This window comes from Triticum dicoccoides, chromosome 5B, assembly GCF_002162155.2.
Source record: "Triticum dicoccoides isolate Atlit2015 ecotype Zavitan chromosome 5B, WEW_v2.0, whole genome shotgun sequence".
In the NCBI taxonomy this organism is placed as follows: domain Eukaryota; kingdom Viridiplantae; phylum Streptophyta; class Magnoliopsida; order Poales; family Poaceae; genus Triticum; species Triticum dicoccoides.
Window position 1 is genome coordinate 404,125,276 of NC_041389.1, and position 10,861 is coordinate 404,136,136.

Here is a 10,861-nt window from a genome sequence, read left to right on the forward strand (position 1 = left end):
CGAGAAATTATATTTATATATATGGAAAATGTGTACAATATGTAGTATCGTAAAATGCCAGCAAACGAAAAAGAATTAAATGGAAAACACAAAATTAATGGAAAAATAAATAATAAAACCAAAACCCCCCAAAAAATTTAGTACCGGTTGGTGTTACCAACCGGTACTAAAGGTGTCCCCACACCCGGCCCTGGCTCATGCCGGGTGGTGGCCTTTTAGCAGCGGTTCGTGCTGAACCGGTACTAAAGGGGGAACCTTAGTACCCACCCTTTAGTGTCGGTTACAGAACCGGCACTAAAGGCCCTTACGAACCGGGGCTATAGCCCGGTTCTGCACTAGTGCCCTCCCGGATCCAATCCGGCAAGGTCTTCCCGAATTTTCCTCCGCTCCTTTAAAGAAACGTGCCAGCTGGCGTCCCCGAAGCTATGAAGAAGAAGATAGTGCGGAGGTTAAGAGTCTAGCGAACAAGATCAGAATACTTGCCCACTCTAGACTATCCTTAGTCGAGGTAATGGCGATTTCAATAACGCGATGCGTTTAGCCGCTTCAATCCAGGGGGCTTCCCATGTGGCATTACAATTGGGAGGACGACGCCTCTCGTTGTGGGTGCAAGGGTCCGGCTAATTTTGCCGCGCTGGCTGCCACATTGGCTGACCTTTTCAAAGGGGAAAAGGACGATTTCGCTCGCCTAAAGTGTCGAGAAGGTTTCTCCATGAATACCCCCATTGACTGGGTGAGTCTTTGATTGTAGGACTTAATTGATCTTTTCTCCTTAACTATGCTTTATAGTTGAATTTATTCCAACTGTCTTTAATAGGAATGGATAAAGGTCATCACGGGGATCTACAGCCCCACTCCGCAGCCGGAGGACCATAATCGAGACCTTGATCCTGTATACAAAGAGGATCCGGACATATTTGTAGATTTTGAGGATGGAGTCTTTTATCAGACGAGCTACAATGGCATGGAAGTGGCCATTATAGCCGACTACCCTGGCCTTCTCCCTTTCTCCCATGTAAGTACCCAGGAGACATCTCCTCAAAAAGAGTTTTCCCATTGCGACTCACCCACCGCACTACCTCGTGCTCCCAAGGGGCGACGCTTGCACCAGCATGCCGCAGCAAAGGCGTCCTCTAAGAAGACGATGCTTGCACAAGGTGCATCTCTGAAAAGAAAGGCGAACAATGATACAGTCGGGCCCTCTTCTGCGTCGAAGAGGTATAATCTTTTATCACGCGCTCAACGGATAGATCGGGCGGCGACATTCCCTGTCGTGCCATATTGCAGAAGGAGTGTACGACGGACTACATCCGGAGACCTGGCCGGCCGTGCACAAACTAATCCAGCCCCGGACCCTACCCCAAGAACTAGAGGAGATGCGGGAGCAATGCCAGATTGTCATCTCCCGGAGGATTCAGATAATGTATTCGTCCCAAACACCGAAGTGGAGAGTGCGATGGGTCACCGGCAGCGGAGAGCGGCTATGCGCGACCCACATTTTACCGAAGAGGCTTTTAATGCTCTCAGCTCAGCAGATGCTTATATCCGAGCTGCTCGTGATGGAGTTGCTAGAGCCACTCTCCAGCTTTCAAAGGATACACGGGTAAGAGTTTTTTGCGCAGATTCAATAATAATATGCCAGTAGCCCCCGAGTCTTGAAGCAGTTGGCCCAACTGATTTAAGAGTCGTTACATTATTAGGTACTCACAGAGAGTAATAACACTCTATCGAAGGAGCTAGAAGAATGCCGAACTAAGCTGACTGCTGCCACCGCTGAACTAGAAAATTTGAAGAAGTCCAAGAAGGCACCTGATGGTAAGTACAACAGTAGCTCGAAAATAAGGCTCTGTGCCCATAACGAGGTTGCTTAATTAAGCGTTTGTCTCATTGGTAGGCTCGACGGATCAACTAGAGGAGAGGCTAAGGGCTGCTCAAGTAGATAAACAACATGCCGAAGGGCAAGAAGCTGCTAGTTAACGTGTTTTAATGCGGACCATTAATGAGAAGGACAAACTACAGGATGCAAATATCAAGCAAGCCAAAGAACTGAAGGATTTAAGAGCCCAATTCTCGGATGATTTGAAGGAGAACAAGAAGCTAAAAGGCGGCATATTCAGTATGCTCTTTAACTTATCTGCCACAAGGTCTCCTATTTGAAATGTTGACAAGTTTGCTTTTGTAGGTGTGCTGACTGGATGTCCCGAAGGAGAAGTGTCTGGATTCCAAGGCGACATGCTACAAGAGTTTTCCAAAGTGTATGAGCGAGCTCGGAAAGCATTGAGGAACATGGCGACGGCTTTATGGCCATCTGATCCCCCTCCAGGAAGTATGGATGAGCTTGCGAATTTATTCAAGGGAGCTCGTCGCTGTTTGGAGCTATGGAAGATATCAGCATGTCGGGAAGGTGCCCGAGAAGCCTGGTCCATGGTGTAAACACGGTATACCAAGCTTGATCCGAATCATATGCCCGGGTCGGACCTCGGGGACCAGATGGACAAGAAATTCCTGTTAGCTTAGTGTACGACCAACTGAAAACAGCCGCTAAGTTTTCTCAACAGGATTGTAAACTAGACAACTTACTAGAGGGTCTAGAGGAAGAAGAAGTTTTTGAGTCCAAGTAGTAGTGTACTTTATCAAAAAACTTATCTCCAGCCGAATTGTAAAACGATTGTCATGGCAGACTTTCCTCTTCGACCTCCAGAACCTGAGGTTTGGAGTGTTTTTGGATATTTATACCATTAGTAAACACCAAGGCATGTTCGGAAACTAGGCAGTCCGGTCATAATTGCTTAAACAGACAAGTTATATTCGGGGAGTTATGTTATATTACATTTTATCGTAAGAAACATCTTCCAGAGAGAATAGTTCCGTTAAGGCTTCCTTTCCGTGGGCTAACATGCGTCGCATGCATAAGCTGTGATGCGAGAAATCACAATACACATTATAATTTGTGGGTGTAAACTGCAACGAGGGTAGTTCGTCTCTTGTCTTCTGACCAATTATTCCCTTAAGAACGCAAGCTTTCGGCTTCACCCGTCTAAGGTAAACATCTGGATAACCCGGCTGTAACAATCGCAGAGGTGCTCCCTTTATGCCCTAGCCGAGCAAGCGGGAACGTAGGGCATAAGCACAGGAGCCAGGCAACCCAGCTTGGCAAAAACTTAAGTCATAAAGGTGCATATAATGGCAAAGAAAAGACACCTATGAGTAGACAACACATATATACGGTGAGCTTGACGCTCCAAAATAATAGTCGTAATAAGCTTCTGTGAAAAGAAGGCCCCAGGTATCATGGGGTATGTACACTTAATGATGTATATCCCTTGAGTGTGCGGTTTATCCAAACACTGGCAGAAGTCGTACAAAAAACGAAAAAGAGAGAAAATGGGTGAGAGGGAGAAAAGAAAAGACGAAAAGAAAAAAGTTTAGGCGTAGAATCTTCGGAGCCGAGCGGCGTTCCATGGGTTTGGTTCCAAACGATTATCCTTAGTGTGGCGAAGGCGATAGGCCCCTCCGGTGAGAACTTCATCTATGATGAGGGGACCCTCCCATTTGGACTTGAGCTTGTCCTTTTTCTTCTCTGGTAGGTGCAGGACGAGTTCACCAACATTATAAGTCTTTTCCCGTACTTCCCTGCTTTGATATTGCCGAGCTTGCTGTTGGTAAAATGTGGAACGGGCCTTCGAGACGTCATGCTCTTCCTCCAAGCCGTCTAGATAGTCCTGCCAATCGAGCTCGGCCTCCCTCTCTTCATACATGCGCACTTGAGGTGAGTCATGAATAATGTCACAAGGCAATACTGCCTCAGCGCCGTACACCATGAAAAAAGGTGTATATCCGGTCGTGTGATTGGGCATGGTACACAGCCCCTAGAGTATAGAATCGAGTTCTTCAACCCAGTGCTTGTCTAATTCTCACAGAGATCGCACTAGTCTGGGTTTGATGCCGCTCATTATCAAGTTGTTGGCCTGTTCGACCTGACCATTTGTCTGAGGGTGATATACGGAGGCGTAATCGAGCTTGATGCCCAAATTAGCGCACCAGGTTTTCACCTCATCAGCCGTAAAGTTGGAGCCATTATCAGTAATAATACTGTGCGGGACACCATAACAGTGTACCACACCGGATATGAAGTCTATAACCGGTCCGGCTTCGGCCATTTTGACTGGTTTGCCTTCTATCCACTTAGTGAACTTGTTGACCATGACCAGTAAATATTTCTTCTTATGGCTTCCCCCTTTAAGGGGTCCAACCATGTCTAGCCCCAAGACCGCAAAAGGCAAAGTAATGGGGATTGTTCGTAAGGCTGTGGGCGGTATATGGTTTTGGTTGGCGAAAAGCTGACATCCAACACAGCGTTGTATAAGGTCCTGTGCATCTACTCGGGCCATGGGCCAGAAGAAACCCGTATGGAAGGCCTTACTTACAAGGGCCCGAGCTGCGGCATGATGGACACCAAGACCGGCGTGTATTTCAGCCAAGAGTTGTCGTCCTTCTTCTTTGGAGATACACCTTTGGAGTACTCCGGTAGTACTTTTCTTGTAACTTTGTAGGCCTTCGAGCATCGAACAATGCGACAGGCCTCTGTCTGATCATCAGGGAGCTCACTCCTACTGGGGTAGGATAGGAAAGGTTCGGTCCATGGGGCAATTACAGCCATGATTTTGTGAGCCGATGGTGTTATCTCGGTGCCCGAACCCTCGACAATATCGGAGCTATGTGCGGAATCTGGGGGTATGATCGGCTCTGGAACTGTGTTGCCGCTATCGTCCTGCCATACTACGGATGGCTTGAAGAGCCTCTCCATGAAGGTGTTAGGTGGGACGGGGTCGTGTTTAGCGCCCATGAGGGCAAGTACGTCCGCTGCTTCATTACTCTCTCGAGCCACATGATGAAACTCAAGCATTTCAAACCGAGCTGAAATTTTGAGTACGGCGTTACGATAAGCCTCCATCTTCGAATCTTCTATGTCAAGTCTCCGTTTATCTGAGATATTGCAATGTTTGAATCCCCACGCACTTCGAGGCATTGTATTCCCATGGGGACGGGAATCCGGAGGCCGTGTAATAGGGCCTCGTATTCGGCTGCATTATTAGAGTCTGTATACAGTATTTGGAGCACACAGCGGATTGTGCCTCCTGTGGGGGATGTCAAGATGACACCAGCCCCCAATCCGGCTAACATTTTAGAGCCGTCAAAGTGCATCATCCAATTGGAATATGTGTCGTATTCTTTAGGGAGTTCAGCCTCTGCCCATTTGGCGACGAAGTCAGCCAACACCTGAGATTTGATAGCTTGGTGTGGCTTGTAAGTTATCTCAAATGGAAAGAGCTCAATGGCCCATTTGGCAATCCGGCCGGTGGCGTCCTGATTGTTTATGATATCGTTGAGTGGTACCTCGGAAGCCACCGTGATCGAGCACTCCTGAAAGTAGTGCCGCAGCTTGCGGGATGCCATAAAGACCACATATGCTATCTTTTGATAATGCGGGTATCGGGATTTGCATGGTTTAAGGACCGTCGATACGTAATATACCAGTTTTTGTAGTGGGAATTTGTGTCCCTCCTCATCTCATTCGACGACGAGCACCGCACTCACTACCTGGTGAGTTGCAGATATGTAGAGCGGCATCGGTTCGCTAACATTTGGTGCAACCAGGATTGGGTTGCTCGCTAACAGAGCCTTTATTTCCTCCAGTACGGTTGTGGCAGCGTCCGTCCACACGAAATTGTCAAAGTTTCTGTTCTGCACCGTACAAACCAACAAGCATTGTAAACATCCTAAAGGCAAACCTTGGCACATTATTTTTATAATACAATGGAATTGTACAAAGGGATAATTTTTTTTGTTGAAAAGTTTCTGTAATCAAGATTCACAAAGTTTCCGTGAGCATGAACAAAGTTCAAGGCTAGCTCCCACTTCAACAATGCTTGTCTTTCTCACTTTCACTTTCCTTTTTGAAATTTTTTTAGGTTCCCCTCCTTATTTTTGTGTTTTTAAACTATGTAAAAGCACTCAACAGAAATAAATGACTCTCTAAAACTTCCGGGTTGTCTCCCTGGCAGTGCTTTCTTTAAAGCCATTAAGCTAGGCATTTATTGCTCAAGTAATGAATCCAGCCGAATCCCAAGGTATATCAAAGCCAATTTTAACTAAAAATGATTTGTAATTTAGTAGTGAGCACAAAGTAACATATATCATGCAACAACAAAGTCTAACTCTCTTCATATGCATCGGCATGTCATAAAAGAACAATTCATGCACACATAGTAAAGGCCAATGCATAGTATAAAAAGTTTCTTGCAATTCTATCATATTGGAAACATAGAGAGGTGGATATGTAGTTCCTCTCTCATAATAATTGCATGTAGGAGCAGCAAGCACATGCATATTACATTCATCAAAATCATCATGTGCAATGGTAAAAGGCAACCCATCAATATAATCCTTAATAAGCACAAACTTCTCCGAAATAGTGTAGTTTGGAGAATTCAAAAAGATAATAGAACTATCATGTGTGGGTGCAACAGCAACAATTTCATGTTTAACATAAGGAACTATAGCAAATTCATCTCCATAAGCATAATTCATATTTGCATCTTGGCCAAAATCATAGCAAGCAACATCAAAAAGGGATATTTCAAGACAATCAACGGGATCATAGCAATCATCATAGCAATCATTATAGCAATCATCCTTCGGTAAGCACGAAGGGGAATTAAACAATGTATGAGTTGAAGAGTTACTCTCATTAAAAGGTGGGCACGAGTGATCAATCCACTCTTCCTCCTTTTGTTCTTTGCTCTCCTCATCATCTTTTTCATCCAATGAGCTCATAGTTTCATCAATTTCTTCTACCATAGCTTCCTGCAAAATATTAGTCTCTTCTTGGACAGCGGAGAATTTCTCAATAAATGCATTAATATAGTAATTGTATTCACAATTTTCATAGCAATATCTAAGTAGAGCAAGATTTTCAGGGCTATAAACATCATGATCTAAAGCTTCATACTTTTCAAACAAAGATTCAATTTCATAAGCAGCCTTAAAAGCAACAAATTCTTCTATTTGTTCCACATCATAGTAATCATATATACCATTAGCATAAGAAGCTAAGGTTTCATTATCATTAAATTTGCATGAAAAGGGAAGGTGTGGAGCCTTCATCCTAGAGCAACAAGTAATAGCATATCTCAAGCATAGATCCCGGGCATACCAACGCAACATAATAAATATGTCCCATAATAGTTTCCCTTTTTGTGTCGAGTGATAATCCCTAAAATATTCACGTTGATCCAACGTGTCTCCCATTATAAAGTTGAATGGGGTTTTCTCGGGATTATCAAAGTACTACATAATATCTTTCACATAATGAGAATCGAGGGTTTTAGGAGTTACCCCAGCTCCATGAGTAGCAAGTACACATAATTGTTTTGGTATTTTGCGTTCCATATCCATAACTAAAGATAGAGAACAACTTAGAACAGCAAATAAAAATTACTTAGTGATAAAGCAAACAGGCACACACAAGATATTCACCCCACGCTATGACTGCCTGGCAACGGTGCAAGAAAAAGGTCTTGATAACCCGCAAGTATACGGGATAGTTGTAGCCTCTTTCGATAAGTACGAGTGTCGAACCCAACGAGGAGCTAAAGGTAGAACAAATACTCTCTCAAGTCCTATCAGCCACTGATACGACTCTACGCACGCTTGACATTCGCTTTACCTAGAATAAGTATGAAACTAGAAGTACTTTGTAGGTGTTGTTGGATAGGTTTGCAAGATAATAAAGAACACGTAAATAAAAGCTAGGGGCTGTATAGATAAAGATGCAATAAATAAATAAAGCGAGTGTGGAAAAGTGGTGGTAGGAGTTATGAAAGTGTCCCTAAGCAATTGACTACGTTACTAGACCGATGGCAAGTTTTATGTGGGAGAGGAATAAGCTAACATACTTTCTCTTCTTGGATCATATGCACTTATGATTGGAACTCTAGCAAGCGTTCGCAACTACTAAAGATTCATTAAGGTAAAACCCAACCATAGCATTAAAGCATCAAGTCCCCTTTATCCCGTATGCAACAATCCCCTTACTCGGGTTTATGCTTCTGTCACTCAAGCAACCCACCATAAAAGAATCATGAACGTATTGCAACACCCTACAGCGGGAATCCCTCACGCTTGCGCGACACGGAAGGCACAATAGGACAGCAACATAACCACGAGCAAATTAAATCAATCATAGCAATTCATCAACCACCAATAGGACAACGAAAATCTACTCAGACATCATAGGATGGCAACACATCATCGGATAATAATATGAAGCATAAAGCACCATGTTCAAGTAGAGGGTACAGCAGGTTGTGGGAGAGTGGACCGCTGTAGATAGAGGGGGGAAGGTGATGGAGATGTTGATGAAGATGATGGAGGTGTTGGTGAAGATCGCGGTGATGATGATGGCCCCCGGCAGCGCTCCGGCGCCACAGGAAGCAAGGGGGAGAGAGCCCTCCTTCTTCTTCTTCTTCCTTGACCTCCTCCCTAGATGGGAGAAGGGTTTCTCCTCTGGTCCTTGGCTCCCATGGCTAGGGAGGGGCGAGAGCCCCTCCGAGATTGGATCTATCTCTCTGTTTCTGTGTTCTGGAATTCTGCCCTGGCACCGTTTCCTTTATATCTGGAGATCCGTAACTCCGATTGGATTGAAACCTTCGCCCAGATCGTTTTCCAAAAATTAGCTTACTTGCTGCCAAAGAAGGGCATCAACCACCTTACGGGTGGCTCACGAGGGTGGGGGCGTGCCCACTATAAGTGGGTGTGGGCCCCTATCTCGTGGCCACCTCGGGCATCGTCTCGCGTTGATTCTTCCTCCCAAAAATCACAAATATTCCAAAATAATTCTCCATCCGTTTTTATCCCGTTTGGACTCCATTTGATATGGGGTTTCTGCGAAACATAAAACATGCAACAGACAGGAACTGGCACTGGGCACTGGATCAATATGTTAGTCCCAAAAATAGTATAAAAAGTTGCCAAAAGTATATGGAAGTTGAAGAATATTGGCATGGAACAATCAAAAATTATAGATACGATGGAGACGTATCAGCATCCCCAAGCTTTATTTCCTACTCGTCCTCGAGTAGGTAAATGATAAAAAAGATAACTTTTGATGTGGAATGCTACCTGGCATAATCTTGATCATATGTCTAATCATGGCATGAATATTGAGACACGAATGATTCAAGGCAATAGTCTATCATTTGACATAAAAACAATAATACTTCAAGCATACCAACCAAGCAATTATGTCTTATCGAAATAACATAGCCAAAGAAAGCTCATCCCTACAAAATCATATAGTCTGGCTATGCTCCATCTTCATCACACTAAGCATTCAAATCATGCACAACCCCGATGACGAGCCGAGCAATTGGTTCATACTTTTTAATGCGCTTCAGCTTTTTCAACTCTTACTACATGAGCGCAAACCATGGACATAGCACTATAGGTAGAATAGAATGTGATGGTGAAGGTTTATATGGAGAAGACAAAAAGGGAGAAAGTCTCACATCGACGCGGCTAATCAACGGGCTATGGAGATTCCCATCAATAGATATCAATGTGAGTGAGTAGGGATTGCCATGAAACGGATGCACTAAGAGCTATAAGTGTATGAAATCTCAAACTGGAAACTAAGTGGGTGTGCATCCAACTTTCTTGCTCATGAAGACCTCGGGCGTTTGAGGAAGCCCATCATCAGAATATACAAGCCAAGTTCTATAATGAAAATTCCCACTAGTATATGGAAGTGATAACTCAAGAGACTCTCTATATGAAGAACATGGTGCTACTCTGAAGCACAAGTGTGGTAAAAGGATAGTAACATTGCCCCTTCTCTCTTTTTCTCTCATTTTTTTCTTTTATTTTTCATTTTTTTATTTTTTTCTTTCTTTTTGGTGGGCTTCTTTGGCCTCTTTTTTTTATTTGGGCTTCTTTGGCCTCTTTTATTTTTCATAAAGTCCGGGGTCTCATCCCGACTTGTGGGGGAATCATAGTCTCCATCATCCTTTCCTCACTGGGGCAATGCTCTAATAATGATGGTCATCACACTTTTATTTACTTACAACTCAATATTACAACTTGATATCTCGAACAAACATATGACTCTATATGAATGCTTCCGGCGGTGTACCGGGATGTGTAATGATCTAGCATAGCAATGACATCAAAAAACGGACAAGCCATGAAAACATCATGCTAGCTATCTTGCGATCATGCAAAGCAATATGACAATGAATGCTCAAGTCATGTATGTGATGATGATGGAAGTTGCATGGCAATATATCTCAAAATGGCTATGGAAATGCCATAATAGGTAGGTATGGTGGCTGTTTTGAGGAAGATATAAGGAGGCTTATGTGTGATAGAGCGTATCATATCACAGGGTTTGGATGCACCGGCGAAGTTTGCACCAACTCTCAAGGTGAGAAAGGGCAATGCACGGTACCGTAGAGGCTAGCAAAGTGGAAGGGTGAGTGTGCGTATATCCATGGACTCACATTACTCATAAAGAACTCGTATACTTATTGAAAAAGTCTACTTAGCCCTCGAAGCAAAGTACTACTGCGCATGCCCCTAGAGGGATAGATTGGTAGGAAAAGACCATCGCTCGTCCCCGACTGCCACTCATAAGGAAGACAATCAAAAAACACCTCATGCTCCAACTTCGTTACATAACGGTTCACCATACATGCATGCTACGGGACTTGCAAACCTCAACACAAGTATTTCTCAATTTCACAATTACTCAACTAGCACGACTCTAATATCACCACCTTTACATCGCAAAACTATTGCAAGG